The 9,949-nt window shown below is 35.7% G+C and overlaps 1 long non-coding RNA gene across 1 annotated transcript; it reads right to left on the bottom strand.

Annotated features, from left to right (window-relative positions):
* Positions 1–749: 749 nt before the first annotated feature.
* LOC141626289 (uncharacterized) lies at positions 750–3,048 on the bottom strand. Its single transcript, XR_012535896.1, has 3 exons — positions 2,831–3,048; positions 1,486–1,573; positions 750–935 (listed from the first exon to the last, which is right to left on the bottom strand). It is a non-coding gene; the product is annotated as an uncharacterized LOC141626289 (long non-coding RNA).
* Positions 3,049–9,949: the final 6,901 nt, after the last annotated feature.

Genomic DNA, 9,949 nt, shown 5'->3' with positions numbered 1-9,949 from the left:
AATCAAACAACACGAGTTTCATCACTAAGTCTTTCATTTTCTATGTTCCAATTCTTATAACTATACTATCGATACTAACCCATACCAACTTAAATCTCACACTGTACTTACGTAAACTTATACCCCATAGAATCCCTTCGCATCCCGATCTACTCATTATATCTAAATCACGATTGCGCTGACTAAAGATATGAAATTCTATCGTGTTTCTTATTACTATCGCAAGACTATACTAACATGGCTTCGGGATCACATAACCGCATATCACTTAGTCATAGTAGTGCTATCAATACATCATTCGTACAAATTACTTACCGTAGCGTTGTCCTGCATAATGGTTAGAACATATGGTCTCAAGGCATACATCAACTCAATTAAGCAATAATCAATGCATCAATCAGTTAATACTTAGGCAACGATATTTGAATTTCCTGTTCCACCTCAAGCACTATTCTACCCTTTCTCTCGTATACACTCATGGTTTCCGGTTCAACTGAGAGGACCACTGGTTCGGTGTGAGGGGGCCCCTAACTCATACCTTACCGTAGTGTGCTCCTAACAGTTCTATCCCGGTGTTCATTTTATTTAGACTCTTCCTATGTTCATTGGGCTCATTGGTTTAGGCCTGAGGATCGTTCGCTCTGATACCACTTTGTAACACCCCGGTTTATAAAAGAAGTCCTCGTCAAGACATTCCCTCATAAAACGGACTGTTACCATCTCGGTTTCCCGAGGTAGTGAATAACAAATTAAACTCCAAGGCAATTTATGTAAAATTTTAACTTAATTATTACAATTACTCTTTTCAACTCAAATTACAAAAACTGACATAAATAAAAGTGAAAGTCTTCTAGATGATGATCTAGCTACTAAGTCGTCTGATCCAATGTCTCACGCCCATCCAGCTCCCGTCCTATCTCTTAAACCTGTCAAGTCTGCTCGCCAATATTTGGGTCGTCACAGGTGTTCACGAATACACAGGGTCAACCGCGAAGTTGAGTAGGGAAAACAATAAAACAATAAATATGATATGCATGATACTCCGCCACCTCCATCACCATCTCATCACAATCTCATATCACATATCCCCTTACGCCCGCCATACCGATCCCCGGAGACACAACAATCGACCGTCGTCGATATACCAGCTCAATGGCTGAGGACACCAGGGCAGGTCCTGCAGAACCCGCCTGGGCCTTATCACAACATCACATCGTATCACGATCTCATCACCACCACACCATCCTCCAACTCCAATGCATATGAAATGCTCAACAGTAATTAATGCAATGCAATATGTATATAAATCACTGAACTGATGAATCATAAGGTCATGCCAGTTACCCGATGTTGTGATATCATACTCAATACGATCAAATCAGTCAATCACCTTTCCGAATATAAATGATAACGTAAATCAACAACCATGAATCCAGTCAACACAATTCGATCAATAACGATAGTAGGACAAGTGTATTTCCCTACCTCAAGTGCCAGCAAATCCAATTAAGCGATTAAGAAGTCCAGAAATAAAGCAACGAATCTGATTATCGATCCTTCACGAATCCGTCACCTAAAACAATTATAATATTTATAATTACCAACTACTAAATATAGTAATCTCCCAAAATATAAGCTTCCCGAAATACAATCCCGACACCAACTTATGCCCAATTGGTAATTAAAATAACCCGATTAGTATCCACCCAATTTCCCAAAATAGAAGGTTATTAAGTAGAATTTCTTAAAATGGAACTTTCCCAATATAGTAATTTTTCTCTTTTAACAACCCGACTCAATATCCCGTTTCTAGTTAATTAATTATTATTTTATTTAATTAACTCGGAACTTAAACCAAAACGATAATTAGCGGTTTAAATGAATTATATGATGAAACGAATCCACACTTGAACAACTCGAACAATCCCGACTCTAATCATATTAAATAACTCGAGCATTAACTTAACCCAATTATTTAATGACACGGGAATTGTATTAATTAATTAAGAATGCGACCCATTAACAATTATAACGATTAAACTAATAAAAACCCGTCCTCAATTAATTAAATAACTCGGAATATTAATTAATTAAGCATACGACCGTTTAACGAATTATAATGATTAAACTAATAAAAACCCGTTTCAATCATTAAAACAACTCGTCTTTAATTATTTACTGTCACTCGGGAATTAAATTAATTAATTAACTACGATACTTAAACAATAACGAAAACGAATCAAATCGACTAAGACACACGCGCGCCCTTTCACGCTCACCTCAACCCTTCACGCGCCACCTATACCACCACCACTACCACCGCACCTGCTCCCTACTTCAACCCCACCACCGAACCAACCCCACCACGGTCGACTCTCGCCCAAGCGAGTCGACCGTGGCCTTCTTTTGGCCTGTTCCACGCCGTGCTTCACCAACACCCACTGTTTCTCTCATTTCCTCCACCGCAACCAACACCCTATCCCCGCCAACTACCACCGTTCTGCTCCCCATCAACCCAGAACCTAGAAGACGTGGCACCACCATTTCGACCTCCCCGAGTCCATGGTGGTGCCACCCCAACATAGCCGTGTAAACCAAATTGAAAAACCCATACCCAAACCCGTTTTACCACCCCCCATCGATGCCGCCTTTCTCTGCCTCTACAACCACCTAAGACCACCCTAACCACCACCATCCTACTCGACTCTTACCACCTTACCCATATACCCTATCCATAACCACCATACACACCTCCATAAGTCACGAAACACCCACAAATACCCGATGAAATTACAAAAAAAAAACAGAGAAGGGAATTGACAAAACTCACCTTACCGCCACCATAACAACCACCACGGCCGCCTAAGAACGTCGACGACCACCCCTAGCCCTTCCTTGCTGCACCGTGACCACACATGCCCTTTCTCCCTCTCTCGAATTGCGTGGGTTGATGATTGATGATGAAGAAATATGTATAAAGAAAGGAAGAGTGGAAAGGAGAGGTGTAAAGAAAGAATAAAGAAGAAAAGTGGGTATGGTAGGCGTGAAATGGTAGGCCTGCCATTGATTAATATGGGTAGTAGTAATAGAATAATAATAATATTAGAATAATAATAATATATAATAATAATGGTATATTTTAATAAAGATATTTTATTAAAAGTCGAATGTAGGATAAACCCGTCACGATTAACTTATATCGATACAACGCGGTTAACTAAAATAACTTAATGAAATTATCGACTCAATAATTTACCCGACTTAATTAGTGACATAAAATGTATAATAATTAATATATAATAATATCCGTTTAATAATTTTTTTATAAATTCAATAATAACCGTTTAATTAATTATATAAAAATACGGGGTATTACAGTTATGTTGTTCTTGGCTTGACTATCAGCGCACATTTGCCACGTCCCATCCTTCCTTTGAGCAAATAGAGTAGGGACGGCACATGGAATTAGGTTTTCATGAACATAGCCTCGATCCATTAGCTCCTCCATTTGTCGTTGCAACTCTTTTGTTTCCAATGGGTTGCATCGATAGGCCGCTTTGTTCGGTAACGAGGCTTCGGGAATGAGATCAATTTGGCGTTCGATCCCTCTAATAGTTGGTAAACCAGCGGGTAGGTTCTTGGGAAAGACATCCCCGAATTGCTCGTCCGAGTTTACACAAGATTAGGATTGTCTTGAGTTGCATCGTCATAACTTGTATGATCACTTTCTTCCATGTGAGTTTCGTCATAAACTTCTTCCAATTCTTCATCAAAAACAATTGGTAGATTTGGATCAAATAAAGAAGTACCTCTTGTATGAGGTTCATACAAGTTGGAAAATATGTCATCTTCGATCACATCTTTAATTTGATCATCATCACTCAATGGCTCCATAATCTCGCCTTTTTCTCTTTCTTCGAGATTGAGCACATCACCCAATCGTTCCTCCTCATCAAACAACTCATCCCGACAAGCAACATCTCTCGAGGTAATCAATCGTTTATTTGGACACGTGCTTTGATAATGCCCAAACCCCGGACACTTTAAACATCGTACTTTGGATAGACTTGTTTCCTTAGAATCGGGCGTTCTTGCCGTGGAACTAGGGGTGGCAGCCGACTTGGGTTCACCAACACTACTCGTCGGACTCCCTTGTTTGAGATTGGCGATCTTACGATAAGACGTAAGCGTATAAGTTGCTGGAACATATTTCTTACGCAACTTGCGTTTAAGAGAATCCCAAGATGATAATTTCTTTTTTCCACCGCGAGCACGCCTTGCTTTCAAACTCTTGTACCATAGTGAAGCCCCTCCACTAAGTCTTCGAATAGCGTACTTGCAGCGTTTCGCGTCATCCAGAACTTTGAAATCAAACATTCGTTCGATTTTCCGTTCCCATTCGAGGTAGTCCTCGGGGTCCGTACCTCCTGTGAACTCGGGTAGTTCACTTACCTTGAACTTGTCAATGACTCGTTCACGCCTAGGCTGCCATTTGGAATCGGATTCTTGCAAATTCTTCAAAAGCCTTTCGGAGGATCTTAAGATAATTGGGATCTTCAAAGTTCATGTTGATAATAAATTTTTTTTCTTTCGTGATGAACAGTACCGTGAACAGTAGTGGACGTGAATAGTAACTTTTTTTTTTTTGTGAAGAAATCAAGACCCCTGGATCGTCTCGATTAATGGAAATCAAGAGCCGAAGCTCTGATACCACAATTGATGTGAATCGCAAGCGGAAGTCTTAACTTGTACTAGCAAATAGACGAAGGATCCGAATGCACTAGGTGCAACCCGATCAATCCGTATATTCGTAGCGAGATTTAAATGAAAAAGAAAGGATATTTGCCGTAGCTAGACCTATAGCTACGCCAATGGGTGAATTGTTTGATACTCGTCAAACAATCCGACTTAAACTTAGGATCACGTCCCTCGTTCAAGCAAGGTGCGAAATCGCGTTTCGACCTCTTAAGCCAAACCACTCGTGTAACAACACAAGAAGACAAGACAAGTTTTAGAGAATACTCTCAAGTTTTTACTTCAAAATTGGATGATAAACAAATGAGGACTACAAGCCTTATATAGGCCGAAATCCTTGGTGCCCAAGGCTAGTCTTTAATGCCTTGTTGTGAATTCTAGGCTATGTGGAAGAACTAGGCAAGACTAAACCAAAAACTAGGTAAGACCTTTGTAAAAACTAGGCTATGACAAAAACTAGGTGAGCTTATTCAATGCATTTGGTCTAGCCCATTTTCGAGGTTCATCCTTGCTCCACACGGTTCTCCACACGGTTCTACCCGTCCCATTGGCGGGTGATCATGCACTTTCCTCGACTCTTGTTCGAACTGATCCATGCTTGGTGACTCGGGTTGTCTTGGTCGCTTGTTTCGAGAATTATTTCATCAAGATGATTCGTATTCACATCAGCACCCTATTATCTCGGACACAAGAAATTCCATTATATCTTAAGGTCTTCATAGTGAACATAATCTAACTTGGCTCGACTCCAGGAAAAATGGTAGAAACAATTTCGATATTCAAGACTTACCAATTTAAATTAAGAATTATTTTTTTAATATTGCATGTTTAAATCCATGAAAGGCATATCAAAATTGGATACATTGGTTACCAATTACTCCCATAGAAAGTGATATCTCTCATATGAGGTGAGTTGGTAATTTACGTAAATTGTCAATCGACCTATCTCCTTTCCTGCAAATACACATCCCAAATACCAAATATTAAAACCAATTTTAAATTGCTGAGAGAAAAGGAAGGAAACATATATATAATATCAATAAAGAAATATATTCAAAATTATAGAAGTAACATGAAATTAAATGAATCAATATGATTAATCCTTGATCACACACACCATACAATAAATAAAACTTGCAATTGAATGAAGCGACTATCTATTAATAATAATTAACCCTACAAACAAAAAAGTTCAGAATAAATAAAACGTAAAACATGAGGCCTAGACTATAAAATCCACAACCTTTTATATATTTATTAGGTGATAGAGTTAGCATATGATGTGGTACCTACTAATAACCGCAATATAATTACCTTATTTAACGTGATTTTTGTTATTGTAAACTTAGAGAGTTTTGGTAGAATTTGTGATATAACCATAGAGTAGAGTTTGAGTAGGATTTGTAATTGGAGAGTTCAGGGCAAACTACATACCAAAAGTTACGTACCGTGTTTTTTAGAGAAAAGTTACGTACAATTTCCATTTTATTTTACTGCTCTTATAATATTTTATAAAAAAATTCTTTAATATCGTTCCAGAGTGTATTGATGAATTGTATGATGAGAATGTGCATCACAAATTATTGGAGTATATGTCAAGCGAGTGCTATGTAAATAGTACTTGATTGATTACTAGTTCCTCATTTTTGACATTTTTTTTTGTACGAACAATAGATTTAACCTATTTTTTTGGCTAATTTTCTTAAGATACTATATGCACTTTACCAAAAATTATTCAAATCGTAAAATGTACATCAAAATTTATCAAAAATTAGAACCAACCACAAGTTATTTACAATACAACTCATATAATGATCCACTAACAAACAAATAAAAAAAAATCAAGAACAAAAATGTTAAAAACCATACAAGACTCTAAAAAACCTAGTCAAGACAAATTCTTGGTCGCACAAACCCAAACACCATCAACCCAATCTTGATGAACCCTCAAATGAGGAATCAAATACTTCCCAATTTCAACCTCACCATTACCCCTCTCAAAACCTTACATGATAAAGACTTACCCTTCTGCCATCATAACCCGTCTTCGTTACGGTCCCTTTCCACCACCCGTCATTCGCATACGCATCCACCTCCGTCAACAACTCATACCTTTTCACCACCTTTTCCGGGGGAACTGGGCGAAGTTCCGATGCAGGACGGAATTCTCTTAGAGGGTATTGTTCGTCTTGACCAAGTAATGTGTTGAATTGAACAATGTATTCGGTATTATTGTTGGTGATTTCTGAGATTATTGTTGCTGGGAAATATGAGTTTTCGAAGCCTTCTTCGTTGCAGCATATTTCAACTTGATCGCCTCTCTTGAATTTTGTCTCCATCTTCTTCTTTTTTTACGGCTGCGCGTTATCGATAAAGACGAGAAAAGTGGGGGTTTTGGTTTCTCGAATTGGGGGATTTTAGGGTTTATATAGTGTGAGCCAAACGGTTTTCTGGATTTACTGCGTTGTCGAGGCCAAATGACCAAATTGGTAAAAAAAAGTAGAGGTTAAGTGACATATTGGTAAAAAAATTAAGCAAAGTGACAAATTGGTAAAAAAGTGGATAGTAAATGACAAATTGGTAAAAAAATATTACCGATGAGAATTTGGCGAAAAGTAAAATATGTTAATATCACAAATATTTTTTATTTAACATTAAATTTTACTTTTCTGAATAAGTAAACTTAAATTGAATTATTTATCAAGTGCGGAGTAGGTTTTTTTTTTTTTTTGTAATTGCATTTTATCAACTACTAGTTTTAAACCCGTTCAAAATTGCACGGGTATGTATTTGGGCTAGTATTAATGTTTTTGGATGTATATTTATTTTTGCATTTCTATTGTACTTATCTAGTTGGTCTAAATCTACGATCTACATAATTTATGTTTAAATTTGTTACAAACACGTGTTCACTACACTGGTTTATAAGGAAATAACGTAATCTACTCTTGTAAATAAAAATTGCATACATAAAAAACTTTACATCCGGATAAAAGAAATATAATCTAATATAATCAACTTTAACATATGTATGTAATTCATTTGCGTTTTATGTTCGATCTCGTATATCAATGTTATTCCTTCTTGAAATTATGTAATTTTATTATTATGTAATTTTGTTTTAAAAATTATGTAATTCAATTTCATTTACTCGCATTTGTAATTCATTCTGCGTATATGTTATTAATTTTATTTACACAAAATGTATAAAATTATTTCATAATATTAATTCATAGAATTTTTTCATAATATTATTTCATAGAATTTTGTTGTAAGACGGAATTTATCGCATGTTTGAAAAGACGGAAATCTGAAGAAATAAATACATTGCACACTCACGGGTCCCATCATAACATGAACTTCCAAAAAAAAAAAAAAACTGCATTAATGACGTGGCGCGTTGAGGATTGAGTATTGTCTTTTGTATTAATATAGATAAGATGGGTCCAAATAGTCTCGTTTATCTAACGAAAGTACGACAGAGGCGTTGAACTTTACAATAAAATATTTTCTAAATTTGGGCAGGTTAAATTAAAATAAATAAGAAAGTTGCTAAGTGGTTGATTTTAAACAATTCACTATTTTATTACGTTTCATATATCTTTGTAAGGGTAAAGATCGACCACGATTTAACAATTATAGACTATCATATAAATTATAAATTCAATCAACATTTAGTAACTTCATATCAAGTTCGGAAAAGAAACAACAAACATATGTTCATTATTACTCATTGTAAACATTTTCAGTCCAAACCCATTTACGCAATTATTTTGTCTTCCTACTAAAAAAATACTTAAATTTCACCATAATTATCTAATTTTTCTAAGGGTTAAAAAAAATTTCATTGCATATTTTTCAACATAAGAAAACTTTGATTTTCCTTACAGAAATTCAACATTAGAAAAAAGAATTTTTTTTATATGTTATCATGTTTTTTGCTGAATAAACGCGAATACTTGGACAAACAATGATAAATATTTTTTATACACACAAATAATTGGTAGGAAATGTTAACTTATTCGGAAAGCAAAATTCAACGTTAAATATAAAAAGAATTGCAGTATTACCGTATTTTAAAGGGGACTGATTTATGTAGACGATGTTTTAGTAAATATCGACGACGTTTTTAAAAAAAAAAAAGACGATAACTGCCCTTCCACTCATCGAACACTTTCTCTCTCTAAAAAATTTCCTCTCAAATTCAACTAAAAATTAACTAAATTAAAAAAAAACCAACAACAATTAACAACACGGATCCCGAATCACCGGTACTTAAACAACTTAATCGCTTCATTATTTGGTTAATTTTTTTTTTGCGCACCGTTAAATCTATTCGATAATTGATTTACGTCACATATTAACTTAGTAATAGCAAACATTGCGATTTTTCTGCGTAAATCTGAAATTTGTACCCCAAGGTTAAACCATGGACCAAACTTTAAGATCTAACGTTCAGCCATGGACCAAACGTTGGAAACCAACGTTTGGACCATGGCCAAACGACCAAACCCAACGTTTGTCCATGGGCAAACGGCAAAAACCATCGTTCCTCCATGGCCAAACGTCCAAAATTCACGTTTCACCATGGATGAAACAACCAATTCCCACGTTTCATCCATGGTGTCCCCTTCCCCATTTTTTTGACTCAAATTCGACACCAACAACAACATTATTCGACATATAATTGACCTATTTTACGCAAACAACTATACAATTACAACTAATTAGCAAAAGATTGACAACAAAAACAACAATACAATTACAATAATACAAACAAGAAACAAAATATATCTTTCAAAACTAATTCAATAAAGTTTAATAAAATCTCAAATAATTAAAAAAAATTCAATTAACTGGCCAAATCGAAGCATATAATCAATTAAAACTAACAAATAAAGTCGTATAATCTGTTAACAATAACAATAAACGATTTAATTTCAATTACAAAGCTAATTTTATAAAAAAAAAAAAAAACTAATTTAAATGGCAGTGGCGACGTGTGGTGACGGCGTGGTGGTAGGAGGTGGTGATGGTGTTTGATGTTGGGAATATTTGGGGATTTTTGGACTTAGAGAGAAAAGAAGAGAGTTAGTGAGATGTGAAGGGCAAAATTGTCTTTCGGAATGAAAACGTCGTCGATGTTTACTAAAACATCGTCGATATTTACGAATCGGGATTTTATTTTCGCGTC

This window comes from Silene latifolia, chromosome Y, assembly GCF_048544455.1.
Source record: "Silene latifolia isolate original U9 population chromosome Y, ASM4854445v1, whole genome shotgun sequence".
Lineage (NCBI taxonomy): Eukaryota > Viridiplantae > Streptophyta > Magnoliopsida > Caryophyllales > Caryophyllaceae > Silene > Silene latifolia.
The sequence above is the reverse complement of the archived record's forward strand: the minus strand, read 5'-3'. Positions and strand labels throughout refer to the sequence as shown.